The sequence below is a fragment of the Leuciscus leuciscus genome (assembly GCF_965113295.1).
Source record: "Leuciscus leuciscus genome assembly, chromosome: 3".
NCBI classification, from domain to species: Eukaryota; Metazoa; Chordata; class Actinopteri; order Cypriniformes; family Leuciscidae; genus Leuciscus; species Leuciscus leuciscus.
Window position 1 is genome coordinate 62531837 of NC_138727.1, and position 16472 is coordinate 62548308.

The window sequence follows — 16472 nt, forward strand, 5'->3', positions numbered from 1 at the left end:
GAGACAGATTAGATAAGCAATTTGAGAAATTATCTATGGTGGATGGGAGGATTGTTCTGCCTGGTTGATAACGCGACGCCGAATGACATATTACAGCAGTACGTAATATGCAAGTTACCATGTAGTGATCAGTGACTTCATCACTTTGTGGAATGATATCTATATCGGTTGGATCGGTTCCATGTGATATAATTAAATCGAGTGTATGATTAAGACGATGTGTTGGTCCGGTGACGTTTTGCTTGACCCCAAATGAATTTAATAAATCTGTAAACGCAGCTCCTAACGCATCATTTGGATTATCTACGTGTATGTTAAAATCTCCAACAATTAGTGCTTTATCGACATTGACTAATAGGTCTGAGAGAAAATCTGCAAACTCTTTTAGGAAATCAGCGTAAGGCCCTGGCGGTCTATATACGGTAGCCAAGGCTAGAGATAATAGGGATGTTTTTCTAACATCTAAGAGCGTAACATTTAGTACAAGTACTTCAAATGAAATAAACTTATAACCCGTTTTCTGGGTAACATTTAGAATATCTTTATAAATGGTTGCAACACCTCCGCCACGACCAATCAGACGGGGCTCATGCTTATAACAGTATCCAGGAGGAGTAGACTCATTAATACCGAAATAATCATTTGGTTTAAGCCAGGTTTCAGTAAGGCAAAGTATATCGAAGCTATTATCTGTGACTATTTCATTTACAATAACTGCCTTAGGTGTGAGTGATCTAATGTTTAGAAGACCTAGCTTTAGAAATAGTTTTTGTTTACTAATAGCAACATTTTCTGTTTTAATAACAATTCGATTTTTCCTAGATCCTGCATTAGATTTATTATTTGATCTCACTAAACGAGGAATAGACACGGTTTCTATGCAATGTTCTACACTAGTATTTATATCAGTTGAATTGGTGCAGCAGAGACTATGATTTGGACTTTTGGTTACTAGTCAAAGGGTATTTAACATTTTGGAGATGTTATCTGACAGAAGATCCGCTCCGAATCTGCTTGGGTGTAAGCCATCAGCACGGAAAAGCCTAGGACGCTCCCAAAACAGATTCCAATTATTTACAAAGAGCAGTTTCTGCTCTTTGCACCATGACATTAACCATTCATTTAGCGCAAATAATCTGCTGAACTTTTCATGCCCTAGTCGGTACGTGGGAAGCGGTCCTGACACAATGATCGTTGTTTCAGGCGATGTGCTGCGTACCGTATCGATTAGATTCCTGAAGTCTTTCTTCAGAATCTCCGTCTGGCGCAGCCTGATGTCGTTCACTCCCGCGTGCAGGACCACAGTTCCGACGCGCTTGTCACCGTTCAGAATCTCGGGAACGCGAGCAGCGATTTCAGAAACACGAGCACCAGGAAAGCAGTGACTTTGCACCTTACTTTTACCTAACGTAGCGTGTACATGCCGAACGATGGAATCGCCGATGATCACAGCATCGCGTTCTGTTTCGCGTAGAGGGGAGAAGCGGTTTTGTGTCGATAACTCGAAAACCGGGAGGGTCGGAGAAAGTCTTGGTCTAAACCTGACTCGCGTCTTCCGCTGTGGAACCACCCAGGCTTCGTGGTGGCGTGTTGGAGCCGGAGTGAACGAGACCATGGCTGATTTCGACCGATGCTGAGGAACGCATGGAGTAGACGCGGTCGGAGTCAGCGGGTTAGTAACGTTAAACACTGATTTGTGTGCATCGGCGCGTGATGTTTCAAGAGCCAAACACCGGTCTCTCAGCTCGGCCTGTCTCAATAAAAGGTTGTGGATCTGTTTCTCAACAGCTTCCAGCTCAGACTGCAGTGCGTGAAGCTCAAATGTGTCCTCACCTGCACCAAGCGGTAGACTACTTACATCTGATATATTCGCCATTTTAACAGATGGACAGTGAGTTAGCAACGAAGCTACCAGTGATGCTATCAATATTAATACTAATTTATATTATAAGTTTGTTTGTTTGTAAGTGAGTGTGGAGAAATATGGCACATAATATTTGTGCCATATTTGGTATAGTTAGATATCCTTGCAAGAGCAAGAAGAACAATAGAGAGACCTGATCAGTCTTTTTATTGTTGTGGTTTACCTCGTGTTTAATTAAAGCTAATTTAATTAAGACGGGACGAACGACAGAAGACAGTGATCTTTTATCGTTACTTTTTGGGTGTTCCTTGTGTTTGAATTAATACAAGAAGAGCGTTAGAAAAAGTTGATCACTTTTTCTGCGTTTTTGGTGTTACCTTACGTTAGTAAGAAGGAAATATTGTCGCGAGATATTTCAAAGAGCTCCGTTCGTTTTTTTGGGGGGTTGTGAATGAATATTACATATTTTGATTTTTTTCCTTTTCCTATTCTTTTTATCTCTTTGGTTAACTGTATTAATAATCAACACTGCATCTTTTTTTTTTTTTTTTTTTCTCTCCTTTGTTCTCTATTTGACTATTTTGAAATTTGCTTGTTTTGAATTAGAGGAGAAATTTTTGTGTGGCTTAAAATGGGTAATAAAATAAGTCCTCCGCTAATTGATGAATCTCCAAAAGACTTTATGATTCGGAATGATCAAGCCTTTTTTACGGAACCCTATCTTTCAAACTTGGCAGGATGGAGTGAGGGAAAAACACAATTAGATCCGTTCCCTCGTGAGGGCTCGTTTAAAGATGCTGACATGCAAAGTGCCAAAGATATGGTTTTAGGTAATTGGGGCGATCCATTCTGGGACGAATCGTATATGACAGCGTCGTTTAAATCTTGGCAAAATATGAAAAAATACTGGGATCAAGGTCCAGTAAGAGTGAAGAATGCCGGAAATAATACTTTTCCAAGCGCTGAATTGGCTATGAGGGACAGTGCAATTTCTGCCGTCTCTTTCCCTCAGTCAGCGGCAGCAGAAAGTTTTCAGCACGAGGAAAAAAAGTCCCTACAGCAGGGAGAGTCACCCCTCCCTCCCAAATATGAGAGCATTCAAGCTCCTGCTGAACCTGTTAGAAATAGATTATACCCAGACTTAAAACAAGCGACTGCATTTCCTTTTGTTGAAACTTCGGAAGGTTTCAAGGTTCACCCGCTGAATATTTCGGAAGTAATGGCTATCTGTAAAGAACTGCCAGATCCAGCTAAAACGCCGCATCATTATGTGTCTGTTTTGAAGCGTTTGACTGCCTATAGCCAATTAACTGGCCGTGATTATCGTTTTATATTAACTAAGACCCTTCCTGCTGAAATTACAGAGGAAGAATTAATCGAAGGGGTTGATCTTTTGGATCCTGTTAACGATATTCCGCCGTCACGTCGTCTTGTGAAAGTAGATTCTGAACCAATTGATCTTTCCAAACCTTTTCGTGGGTTAAGAATCAGAGATGATGACGATGAGGACGACTCGGATAAAAGTTGGCTGTGGGCCAATCCAAGTAAACTGAAACTTTTTTTCAAACAATTGACTGCATTTTTGCTGAAGTTGTCATCTGCTAAACAAGATATTTCGCATGCAGCCAATACTAAACAGAAAGTTGGTGAGACGCCAGTTGCATTCTTTAACAGATTTAAGCGTGCCTGGATTGAGGAATCTGCAATTCCAATTGATGATGACAATTGTCTGTTGTTTGTGAATACGTTTCTGAATAACATGCATCAGGAGATTGCACAATTAATTCGAATTACGACGTCTCAAATTTCCACAATCTCGGTTGATGACCTCGGTAAACGACTTCGTGAGCTTTCGTCGGCCGGGGCCTTTGACTGCTCAAAAGGAAAAACTCCAGTAATGTTACAAGTAAACACTGTGCCAGTTAAGGCTCAGAACCGTCCGTTCACAAAAAAGCCTATAATCTGTTTCTGCTGCGGCCGTCCTGGGCATACTGCCAAGTTTTGTAGAAGGAGAGCTGAACAGCAGCCGGCAAATGGAAACCAGATGTTTAGGCGCTCTGATGGCTGCGGGCCAAAGGCCCCCTCCTTGCGCTCTTCCGAACAAGGGAGACCGTATACAACTGAATGGAGACAGAAATGACTGAGCCTGCGTACCCAGGAGCCTAACTTTTCAATGATTACGTTATCTTATGGTAACAAGGCTAATGTTTTACCTTTCATTGAATTGAATGTTGATCATAAACCATATGTATTCCTTGTGGATTCAGGTGCCAGTCTCTCATCATTGTCATCAAATTTTTATGAGGGCCTCATCACGGGAAAGAAAATCAGTTCTATTGGAATTGACAACGTTCCAGTGAAATGTGAAATGACGCCACCCTTACCGGTTACTTCTCAGGATGTACCATCATTGTTTAAAATGCATGACTTTGCAATCATACCGAATTCACCATTCTGCCTGTTAGGTAGAGACTTAATGCATAAACTTGGTATGAAATTGGATTTTGACGCTGACTCTCTGACACTTATGTTTCCTGCAGCTTTCTCCATCACAACCGACACAGGAAGTGCTCTTGTCGACGATTTGCCTGCAACTGTACTGACACAGGAACTTTCGGGCGTCAACCCTCAATTGTGGGCGAAACACAAGGATGACGTAGGGTTAATACATGTTCGGCCCTACAGGGCCAAATTGATAACCGATAGGCCTGTGTTTCAAAAACAATACCCGCTTTCAAAGGAAAAAGAGGAGGGAATTGCCCCCCTCATAGAAAAGTTCTTGGCTCAGGGCATCCTGGTTCGCACTCATTCACCTTATAACACGCCAATTAATCCTATTAAGAAAGCAAATGGCTCTTGGCGTTTAACGCAAGACCTGAGGAAAATCAATGATTTGATTAAACCGCTTGCACCAATTGTGCCAGATGTACAGACGATAATTAATTCTATTCCTTCAGAACATGCATTTTTTTCTGTTATTGATTTAAGTTCTGCCTTTTTCAGCATTCCGGTTGATCGCGAAACTCAGCCACTGTTTGCGTTTTGTTTTCAGAACTGTCAATACATGTGGACACGCCTACCCCAGGGCCTAAAAGATTCCCCAGCCGTCTTCGCCGCCATAGTGCAAGCGACACTGAAAGATGTCAAACTCCCTCCAGAGACTTGTCTGCTCCAGTATGCGGACGACATCCTAGTGACTGGCGCCTCTGCAGAGATGTGTGCTGCTGCCTCCACAATTGTCTGCAATGTTCTAGCTGAGGCTGGATTCAAGGCATCTAAAGAGAAACTTCAGTGGGTGCAGAGAAAAGTCACCTACTTGGGCCATGAACTGTCACAAGGCCAAGTCCGTCTGTCTGCTGACAGGGTCACAGCCATCGCTGCATTCAAGCATCCATCAACACGGAAGCAAATGCAAAGCTTTCTGGGACTGGTGAATTACTGCAGGCTGTGGGTGCCAAATTGCTCCATGTATGACAAAATCCTGCGAGAAGCTACGCTGGGTGATAAAGAGGACATTACATGGACTGCTGAAATGGATCAGGCATTCAGACATTTGAAATCCTCTCTTTTAAGGCCTCCTGCTCTCGGCCTCCCATGTTACACTCGCGAATTTCACCTGTATATTCACGAAAGTGGCGGAACAGCTGCGGCAATCTTGGCCCAAGATCATGGGGGTACTTTTCGTCCAGTAGCGTATCTATCTAAAACCCTTGATTCGGTGGCTAGAGGTCTCCCTGCCTGTCTGCGTGCAGTGGCTGCTACAGCGATCATGGTACAGGATGCTGAAAAGGTTGTGTTATCACATCCTTTAACGGTACACACTTCTCATCAGGTCGGAGCTATTATGCATAATATTTCTACACAACATATGACTGCTCAACGCCGTTCAGGCTATGAGGCTATATTGTTAGCTACTGCAAATTTAACTTTGAAAGTAACCTCTGTTATTCATGGTCCCACTGTACATTTACACAGGCTGCTGACACAGGGTGAATTTCAGAGTGACGACCACGATTGCCTGACCAGGATCCAGACTTCGACTGCCTGCAGGCCAGATGTGTCTACATCTGTCCTGGAGGAGGGGAAGCATTATTTTATCGATGGATCCTGCTTTAAGCCAAACGACAGTACATACTTGTGTGGTTACGCTATTGTTGAATTACCCGATAATGTAATTGAAGCATATTCGCTGCCATATAAATCAGCACAAGTTGCAGAACTGATTGCTCTAACAAGAGCTTGTCAATTGGCAAAAGGTCAGTGCGTTAACATATACACTGACTCTAAATATGCGTATGGCGTAGTCCATGATTTTGCTAAATTGTGGGAGGAAAGAAATTTCAAAACCTCCGATGGAAAACCAATCTCGCATCATAATATTGTGGCCGAGCTGATTAGTGCAGCACAGCTACCATTGAAGCTTGCTGTCATTAAAGTAGCTGGTCACAGGACAGGTGAATCTGATGAAGCCAAAGGAAACAGATTTGCAGATGAGGTAGCGAAATGGGCAGCAAAAGAAGCGATACGTAGTCCACATGTAAATGAACAAAGCACTGAAGTGCCGATGATGAATTCGTCATTGATTAATGATTTGGACGTTAAAATATTACAAGCAAATCCCACTCAAGATGATTTGAATCATTGGGCAGCCAATGAAGTAAAACCCGATCAAGCTGGTATTCTGAGAGATAAACAAGGTAGAATAGCACTACCTGCATCCACCGTTGTAATGTTGTGCAGACATTATCATGGTGTATCGCATGTATCAAAAGAGAAAGTGATACAAAATTTGAATCAATCATACTGCATAGCAAATGTTCGAAGGAATACTCTGTTGATATTGGATGCTTGCCTGGTGTGTGCACGAACAAATCGGCACAAGGCAATCGCCCATGATGCTTTACCGCATCCGGAACTTCCTTTCCAATATTTACAGATCGATTTTACACACATGCCTCCATGTGGAAATAACAAATATTTGCTCGTGATTATTGATCGATTTTCTAAATGGCCAGAAGCTTTTCCGTGTGGCAAAGAGAATGCAAAAACGGTAGTAAAGGTTCTTGCAAAAGAAATTATACCGCGTTTCGGAATTCCAACCGTTATATCCAGCGACAATGGAACGCCGTTTGCTTCTAAAGTCACACAATTATTAGCCAAAGAGCTTGATATTAACTGGCATTTTCACATTCCCTACCATCCTCAGTCATCAGCAAACGTGGAACGCACTAACAAGACGATAAAAGAACGTCTTAACAAAGCGTGTCTAGATACGGGCAGAAAATGGGTTGATTTGTTGCCTGCCGTTCTGACAGAAATGAGAATGTCTCCATCAGCCACCACAAAAATGTCTCCATTTGAAATTCTTATGGGTAGACCTTTCCCGACCCCTTGGGTCAGAGGTCGCGCTGGCAATCTTTCTACAGGTGACACGGAGGTGATCATCGCGGATTATGTGGATTCCCTTGTTAAAACTTTGAATGGCATAAATGGTGATGTTTCTCTGTCTCTCCCTCTTCCCTCAGAAAAGCCAACTCATCCTTTTGTTCCAGGACAACAGGTGCTGGTGAAGTGTCTGAAGCCCACGAAACTAGGGGAACCAAATTATCTGGGGCCTGCCACGGTGATCGCTGTGACGAGGACCGGTGTTCTGACTGACCTCCAGCCGCAGTGGATCCACGCTAGCAGAGTGAAGGCAGCTCCATCCCAGGGGGACGCATAAGCCTATGCGGAAGTGGACACCCAGCACTGATCGAACGGAGAGCGAGGAAGAGAAGTAGACGAAGAACGAGATTGCTGATTGAGATTAGCAAAAATTATCATTGAATCCATTAAGCCATGTCTGCAAAGTTGCTATTACACCTGTTTGTGCTGACAAGCATGCTCATCTCCACACAAGCCCTTGTTAGCAGTGGTAATGAAACCTGGCTGTCCCATGAAGACGAACCACATGCGTTTGCCTCCAATATGTGGTGGAGGTTAGCCAACTTCACTGCTAAGTCTACAGGAAAAAAGGGTAACTTATGTTTGCACAAAAATGCCACAAAGTGCTGTCGGACCTCATGTAAGTGTTAAATCACCAACGACAGAAGAAGATTTGTTCTGTCCTTTATTTCTTAGCACTATCGGATCGATTGCACCTCAAAACTCAACAGTAAATTGGACTTGTCCTGATCACAGGACACTGACAGTTGCAGTACAGGTACATGTTAAAGTGGCAACCGTGGGTCCCATTCCAGACTCATTGTTCTGTATGGAAAGAAAAATAGGAGCTGCAACATTAGGTTCCATTCCTGAGAGTAAATGTAGCCAAATATATCGTCGCTGTGAAGTACGAAATGTGCCCTGTTGTTTTAGCTGTTTGTTAGGGAAAGGAAAATTTGACTTGGAATTATGTTTAAAAGCATCTTCAAACCCTATATCTACTATGAATGCTTATGCAATAGCAACTCCTGAGGTTCAAGAGTTGTGTGATGAGTATTGCGGACTCTACTCGGGTAAAAATTGCAATAGGTATGTTCCATCTGTAAAAGGAACAAGAGCTTTGATGGATTGGTTCTGGTTATGCGGGCACATGGTTTACACCTCTTTACCTTTTAATTGGAGTGGACGATGTGCCCTAGTAACTTTGGAAGAATATTCTATGATTATTAGATCACATAGAAGTGATCATGTGATGAACCAAAGAAGCACACGCTCTCTCTCTGACCGCGGTTCAGTTAGTAGTTTGGGTAGAGATAATCCAGTACCAAAAGAACACCGATTATGGACTGGCATGGAAAGATTCTTTGAAGGTATGTTTCCATCAATAGGAGTTAGCAGTCTTCAAATTGAAGTAGAAGTTACAAGATATGAATTGATTTCCTTTATTAAAACTACAAGGGACACTTTAGCTGGTGTCAAAGAAGAACTTCGATCTCTTAGATTGACAGCGCTACAGAACAGATTGGTTCTTGATCAATTAACTGCGGCCAGAGGAGGAGTGTGTGTCATCGTTGTTATCTCTTGTTGTACTTTTATACCGGCGAATGACGAAGATGGTCATATTATAGCGGAAGGAATAGAGAATATGACAAAAATTTCTGATGAACTACAGAGAAGAGAAGTGAGTGATAGGAGTGGCTTCTCAGATTGGATAACGAGCTGGAAGCAGATGCTTGTCTCTGCATTAATTCCAATAGGAACTATACTGTTAATCCTTGCATTTATTGTTTGTTGTATTATTCCATTTGTTAGGGCTTTGATTTATCGTGCTATGAATACTTTTGTATCTTCTCAATATGCTATGATGAACAAAACTGTAAAACCTTGATGATTTTGAAGGAAATGTTTGAATGAAGAATGTTTCAATGTAATATCTTACATAATGATGGACATGCTGAGAATGATGTGATATGATAATTATGTTATATGATAATTATCTTATCAAAGGGGCCATTGTTAGAAATATAATTTTCTTATCTCAGCTCTCTCTAGGAGAAAACATGTCCTGCCTGCACATTCCTTTGCATTTATGTAATTCAAACATTTATGTAAGTTAAACATCTGTTTCATATTAAGAAGCACCCCATTGTAGAAGGGGGGAGAAAGGGTTCTATTCTTTTCTATGTATTGTGTATGACCAAAGCCTTTTGGACCACAAGGCAAGGAAGGAGATCTGATCGGATATTGACCATGTATAGATATCTTATACAACAGTATATATGATACTTATGATGTCATGTATGTTCTCATTGGTTGAGATGGTGATACTCCCTATACATTTTCAGTATATATTCTTTGTCTAGAACAATGGGAAGCTAAGCTATTTTCTGAGCTTCCCAGGCTGGTCTTTTCTTTTCTTTTTGTTTTATTCATTCATTACACCAAATAAAGGACGGAGATAAAAAGGCACTAATCGTTTGGAGGAATTCATTTCTTACAAGGCCCCAAAAATGACATTTTCAAATGGTTATAATAAATTAACTGTGGGGTATTTTGTGCTGAAACTTCACAAATGCATTCTGGGGACACCCAAGACCAATATTACATCTTGTAAAAAGGGGCATAATAGGTGCCCTTTAACTTTTACTAGCAGTGATTTTAAATGGATTTCTCCAAATAGCATGCCAAACTTTACCTGTCGAGTAGAAACTTCGCGACTGAGGCATCAGTGGGAAGCCCAACCTGTGCTTTTAGCGCACGCCAGCGTGTGAAATATTCTCCCAAAAACACTGGTCTTGTTTCTTTCTTCAGAGGCCTTTCTCTTCTTGTCATACAATTCGTAGACACTTTTTCTCTTGCAACCCTCAGACATTTTGAAAAAACCCGGTGAGAACGGCGAGCTTCAATGAATGGCTGAAACCATAGCTCACCACACATATACACTTAAAAGTGCGCATGCGCAGAAAGGACGAGCACATATGACGGCCTTACGTAAACATATCACCAGAATGATTGACACTTAGGTGGACCAATAGTATAGGCTACCCACCCGGAAAAAGAAAATCCTCCGCTATACCTTTAAAGTGTTTTGAAAGTAGTTCTGCTTACCGCAGGCTCTACACTTTCTCATCTCTCTCCTGATCCTCCTCACTATCATCATCATCACAGGAGCTGATGAAGGGCAGAAAACATATATTTTGACACATTTTACAGTGTCTGCTTTAAGGGCCTGGTTCTATTTTTTCACGCTATTTCTCTGCACAATCCTTGCGTTTCTTCTCCATCTCGCAGACTATTTTGACAGATACACACTGACACTGCTGCACGCTCGCTCACTCATTTAAAGTTGTGATTGGGCCAGCCCAGTGTCAATCAAGAAAAGAACCAATGGGCCGCTGATCTACGTGTTTCATGGGCTGGTCTGTCAAAAAAAAAAAAAAAACTAACACTGACTTTTTTGACCACTGCATTACACCGGCACAAACCCAGCGCCGCCAATTAAGCAAAACGAAACAAAACGAATGGGCCGCCGATGTACAAATTGTATGGGCCGTAAAAAAATAAAAAATAAAAAAATAATAATAATAATCACAATTATGTATGAGTATGAGATGTGTTGGCTCACCGGGCAAACACTTTTGAGTTTAACTTGGAGTGAGATTTGCGGGGGGGGGGGGGGGGGGGGGGGGGGTTGCAAAAAAAACTTGCATCACAATAAGTGTATTGTGATTGTCAAAACATTTTAGTAACTAAACTGAATTGTATTAGGTTTAGTGACAACATGTTACAATGTTTATATGGTACAATTTCTGGTAAGCTAGGTTTTTTTTTTAGTTTTTTTTTTTACAAATTTCACGATTTCAATTCAATTCTTGTGATTTGATTTAATATTGACTCATTTGAATAAATATTAGGTACACAATTTTTCTCCAAAAAAATAAAATAAATTACATAGGCTACATACAGACAGCCCTATCAGCTGGTAGTATTATTTAAGGTAAAAAATAACTCAGATTAAATATAATGCGTTTTTTATTATAATAACAACTTTATTTAATGATATAAGTACAAATATAATAAATATGTAATATAGTACACATATTTAGCAAAATACTTTTTCTAGCCAACTAACGTGCCTATATTATGGTCATTAAATGGCTTTCCTGAGGTAAATGTTATGTGACATAATTGTTCGCCAGCTGTTTTATTGACCCCTTTGTTTGATTGATTGATCGATATTATGTATGAAGAATATACATTTCGGTAAGCTGTACTGTTTCTTTCAACATTGTTCATTCGTGTTTATTTACTATTAGCTAGTAGAGATGATCGGGTCACGTGCCGCTAGGGATCAATTACAAACACCAAAACGGTATTTATTGTTTGAATTTCGTAATAAAATTGACAGAATCTGAGAGCTGAGATTTTTTTCATATCATAAGTGACCTACTCTGTCGAGTCTGTCGGTCTCCGTGTCCTCTTTGCTTCGCGATTTTTCTGTGCGTGAGAAAATGGATGTGTGGCGTGAGAGCGTGTGAAAAGTGTAAATTGCGTGTGTCTCACGGTGAATGCGTGAGAGTTGGCAGCTCTGTTATTATATTTTGACTTAATTCTATTTGTTATTCAGATTTTACCTCAAATATTACCTTTGAATTGGAACATAAGTAATTGGGATGTTAATGCTACAGTAGAAGTTTTCTTGATAATCTTATCATGTTTACTGTCCCTAGATAGCAACTTCAGGTATCACACATTTCAAACTGGTTTATGTTGTACTTCAAGTGGTAATTCGGCATTTTTGGGTTTATATGATAAACAGGTTTGAAAGTGCAAAATTCCCCATGTTTTCCTTTTTTTTAAATGGGCACCTTTAGCATAATTTTTATCAAAAACTGCAAGGTTGTGTGTGGAGAACTTTTTCCTAAGGAATCTCTATATTGCTGATGTTAAAAAAGTAGGTAGTGCCCCACTTGGTGGGACGAAACCCTATTTCTAGGCCTCTTTTAGGCTACCGACAGCGGCCTATCTCTCTCTCTCACACACACACACACACACACTAACCCGACCCCTAAACCTACCCATCACACACATACACACAAGTCAAGCGTCTATAAAACGCAGATAGCAGGCCGGGTGAAACCCGTAGTTGTTGGGACATCAGAGACCGGTTTGTCCAGGAGGGCAACATGTTTATTAGCAATAGCTAACGTTAGCTCCGTAGTCTGACGTTTTGAGCCATTCCTATGCTTGATTTTTTCCCATCGGACTTCAGTAAAGGGCTGCGGACCTTTCCCACCATCTTTTCCGACATGAAGAATACACTTTACGGGTGTTAATCAAGCTTGATCACCGCTATCAGATGAAGATGCGCTGCTTACGTCCTCCTCCATGTTTACATGTGCGTAGTGATATTGGCTTGATTTCGGCTGTGACCTACTTACATTTTCGATGCTGATTGGTTGAAAATCTAGCTCAACCGTTTTACATGTCTCAATACGCAGTCAATATAGTGCGCCAATAAATTACAATTTCTCATTAACTGCAGGATAATGCGTGGAGAACTTTTTGCTTGGATACCTTTTATTAACGTTGAACATATTGAGCAAAAGAAAAATTAGTGCCCCGTTTGTCGGAACGAAACCCTATTTCTAGGCCTCTTTTAGGCTACCGACAGCGGCCTATGAACCATATCAAACTTTCCTGATGGTCTTCACTCTGAGACTGAGATATGTTGTCCTGAGACTGTGATGATGCTCTCCGCCACTAGAGGGAGTTTATTTTTCATACAGTGGAGTTACAGTTTTTCTCGATTGGTTTGGCTCATTTCTTGAAACCGAGATGACATTCTCAAAACCATAAGGTCATTTGGCCAAACAGTCTTACAGTTCTGCTCAACATTATAGCTCACTAGCAAAATCAAATATCTTTCCCCAAACTCTTCTTCCATGCTTCAAAAGCAGATTCCTTTCCCATATAAAAGGTCAGTACAGTCAAAATAGCACAGATCCTTCTCAATTGCCTTGGCACATGTGCATTCATTTAGTGCTTTTGTCAAAATAACCTGGATGGTTTAGCACAACACCATGGATCCCCTGCAAAAGCTCATATCTCTCCCAAAACAGTTTATCCATGTGTCAAAACTAAATATCCTTCTCATATAAATAGTCAATGCCCCCAAAATGCATTATACCTTTGGCATTGTTTAAGCACTGCAAGTCAAAATGCTTAGACGTTTTGTCACTGAGGCACAGGTCTAGCAACAGAATACCACTATGAATAAAACTAAAAGATTTTACAGTAAAATCAGCCTCCAATAAACCACTCATACTCAAGGAAACTGTAAACATTTTTATTCGTACAAAGAAATGTTAACATTAGAGAACATACTGTGAAAAGAAAACATATACAGGATTCTGTAAATGTGAACAGTTATAAACACAAACAAAAAACATACTGTAAATAAAGTTTCAGAACTATAGTACAGTAATATTTTCAGTGGTCACCATTGTCACCCTCTCTTTCCTGGCCACCATCCTCATGGCCATCGACGCGCTGCTCTCTGTTAGGCCATAAATTCTCATCCACATCGCAACGGATATTTTCTCTTGCGATGCAGCGAGGGAAGAAACGGCGTGAATGTCTCAACCATCCCCTACATTGATCCCCTGTGATGTCCTCACATGCAGCATCCATTGCATGCAGCAGGGCCCTCTGGTCTTGAGCCTGATGCTCATACACCCTCCACCTCCAAGCTGAAAAAAACTCCTCAATTGGGTGGTGAACCAGGTTCTGATGCGTGGGCCACGGTGGAAGTTCACATTATCCCACACAATGACATAATGTGGTAGCTGAGGTCCTTCTTCACCTCTCTCATTTTCCGGGATCAGATCAGTATAAAGGTGGTCCAAAAAATTTAGGAGCTTTTGTGTATTGTAGGGCCCTAAACTGGGAATGTGTGTGGCCACGCCTCTTTCTGATATAGCGGCACACATTGTTATATTTGCTCCTCGCTGGCCTGGGACATCCACAGTGGCTCGGTGGCCAATGATGTTACGGCCACGCCTTCGACCTTTGGCCAGGTTGAAGCCAGCTTCATCAACGAACACTAGGATGTGAGAGGTTTCGTTGCCTTCTAATGCCATTATTCTCTACAATAGAATAAAAATAAATCTAATCAGTCAAGTAGAGACAGATACTGCAGGGAGGATCTAAAGTACTGTAAAAAGAGGGAGTGAAAAACTGAAGACAATTTCTAGGCAAAATGCTCTAGTCACACAAAGCTGGATTCTGAAGGTAAAAAGGATAAAGCAAAACAAAAAAAAGTGGTAACCATGTCTTACTGTAATAGTGTTACAATGATAGACAACCAGTAGTTGACTTACATGCACATACTGGTACCGCAGCTCTTTCACTCTGTCAGAGTTTCTCTCAAATGGTACCCTGTAAATCTGTTTCATGGTCATCTGATGTTTCTTCAATACCCGGTCTATTGTGGAGATGCTGATAGAGTTTATATTTTGGAACATTACATTGTCTAGAAGGATTGCATTACGAATCTGTCTCAGTGTGATGGCATTATTTGCAATGACCATGTTGCATATTTCTTGTTCTTGTTGTTCATTTAGAAGTTTTCTTCTGCCACCCACTTGAGGCTGTCGTCCAATCCTAGACATACAAGTCAAAGGTCAACACTGTAAATTTGTTACAAAATGAGTTACCAATGTAATTGTACTGCTGTTTTATGGTACTAAAAGTGTGATGCACTGCACAGTGACTGGAATACTATTCACAGTATTTTCTCCATTTTTTTTTCTTTGTCATTTTTATAGTATCATATAACATCACATGAAGATATTACAGTACTCTAGGCCTACACACACACCAACACTGAATAGTTCAATAGAATAGTTCTGTACCTGTTTTTCCTGCGAAAGGTTTGGATGATGGAGGAGACTGTAGACCGAGGCACATTAGGCTGCACTCGGCGACCTGCCTCTGCCATTGTGAGGCGATGGTTTATAACGTGGTCAATAAGGGTGGCCCGGATTTCATCTGGGACATCATGGTGCCTCCGTGCTCCTCGGCCTCTTCCCCCTATTCCTCCACGCATTCTCACTCCTCCTCTTCCTCGAGCAGGAAGTTGCTGTTGTACTTGGCGAGGTGCTTCCATGTTCACACTGCAAATGAAACTGGCCCCGGGCCAAGCTCTGTCTATATACTTTTGGCAGCAGTCATAATCATAGACAACACCTGTCAGGTAACTAAACAAACTGTTTGATTGGTCATCTGAGATGTGGGAAACTGCTCCTTCGTTAGTTCTAATTTCACCTGATTGATTGTCAAGTACTGTCATAAATTTATCAAATGTTCCAAGAAATTCTTTCATGGTATCATATCTTTGACTAATTTTGACAGTTGAACAGACAATTGTGCATATGATGACTTACACAATGAAACCATGCTGATATGTTTTGGAGAGAGTAACCATTTCACTGAAAAATCAACTAATCAGTTTAGATCAGCAAGATCTATTTATTTGGAAAATGTGCTAAATGTGGGCTCATTATGCTAACTGTAGCTACTTGTACATAATCATTTGAAAAAAAGCACAGAGTCACTTGAGACATGTACTAAAGCATTTGCAATTTGATAAAACCAATGAAAAATGACATTCTGTTGTGAACAATTGCAAGGTGGTTTGGAGATTTGTCCATGTTATTTTGAGAATGTCATCTCGGTTTCAAGAAATGAGCCAAACCAATCGAGAAAAACTGTAAAACCAGCTGACTAACGTAAGTAAGAAAGAAAAGGATTAAATATAGACGCCATTCCGAGGAATTAAACCACAAACACACAGTCAGTCTCTCTCTCTCTCTCTCTCTCTCTCTCTCTCTCTCTCTCTCTCTCTCTCTCTCTCTCTCTCAGGTATCAGATTACTTACAGACTCTTTGCGCCACTAGAGGGAGTGAGTTTGTTTTTCATATTAGTGGAGTAGAAAACAAGACACACCTTTACCAGGTAGAAATGAAAGTAAAAGAGACGGAAGAGAAGAGACGCCATTCCGAGGCTTTAAACCTGTTACTGTGGGTGTTTAAACTGTCGCATATTTTGAGGTAAGTTCAGGACTCATTCTTCATGCAACCATGATATTAAAATGAGCTGCTATATGTTTATGCTCTTCTTT

The 16472-nt window shown here is 41.0% G+C and overlaps 2 protein-coding genes across 2 annotated transcripts in view; both read left to right on the top strand.

The window, feature by feature from the left end:
* LOC309493675 (protein NLRC3-like) overlaps nt 1-16472 on the top strand; it is a gene marked incomplete at its 3' end in the record, with an annotated part of 62355 nt that overhangs the window by 26448 nt on the left and 19435 nt on the right. The gene's annotated exons all lie outside the window — the stretch shown is intronic.
* LOC309493662 (NACHT, LRR and PYD domains-containing protein 3-like) overlaps nt 1-16472 on the top strand; it is a 52819-nt gene that overhangs the window by 13531 nt on the left and 22816 nt on the right. The gene's annotated exons all lie outside the window — the stretch shown is intronic.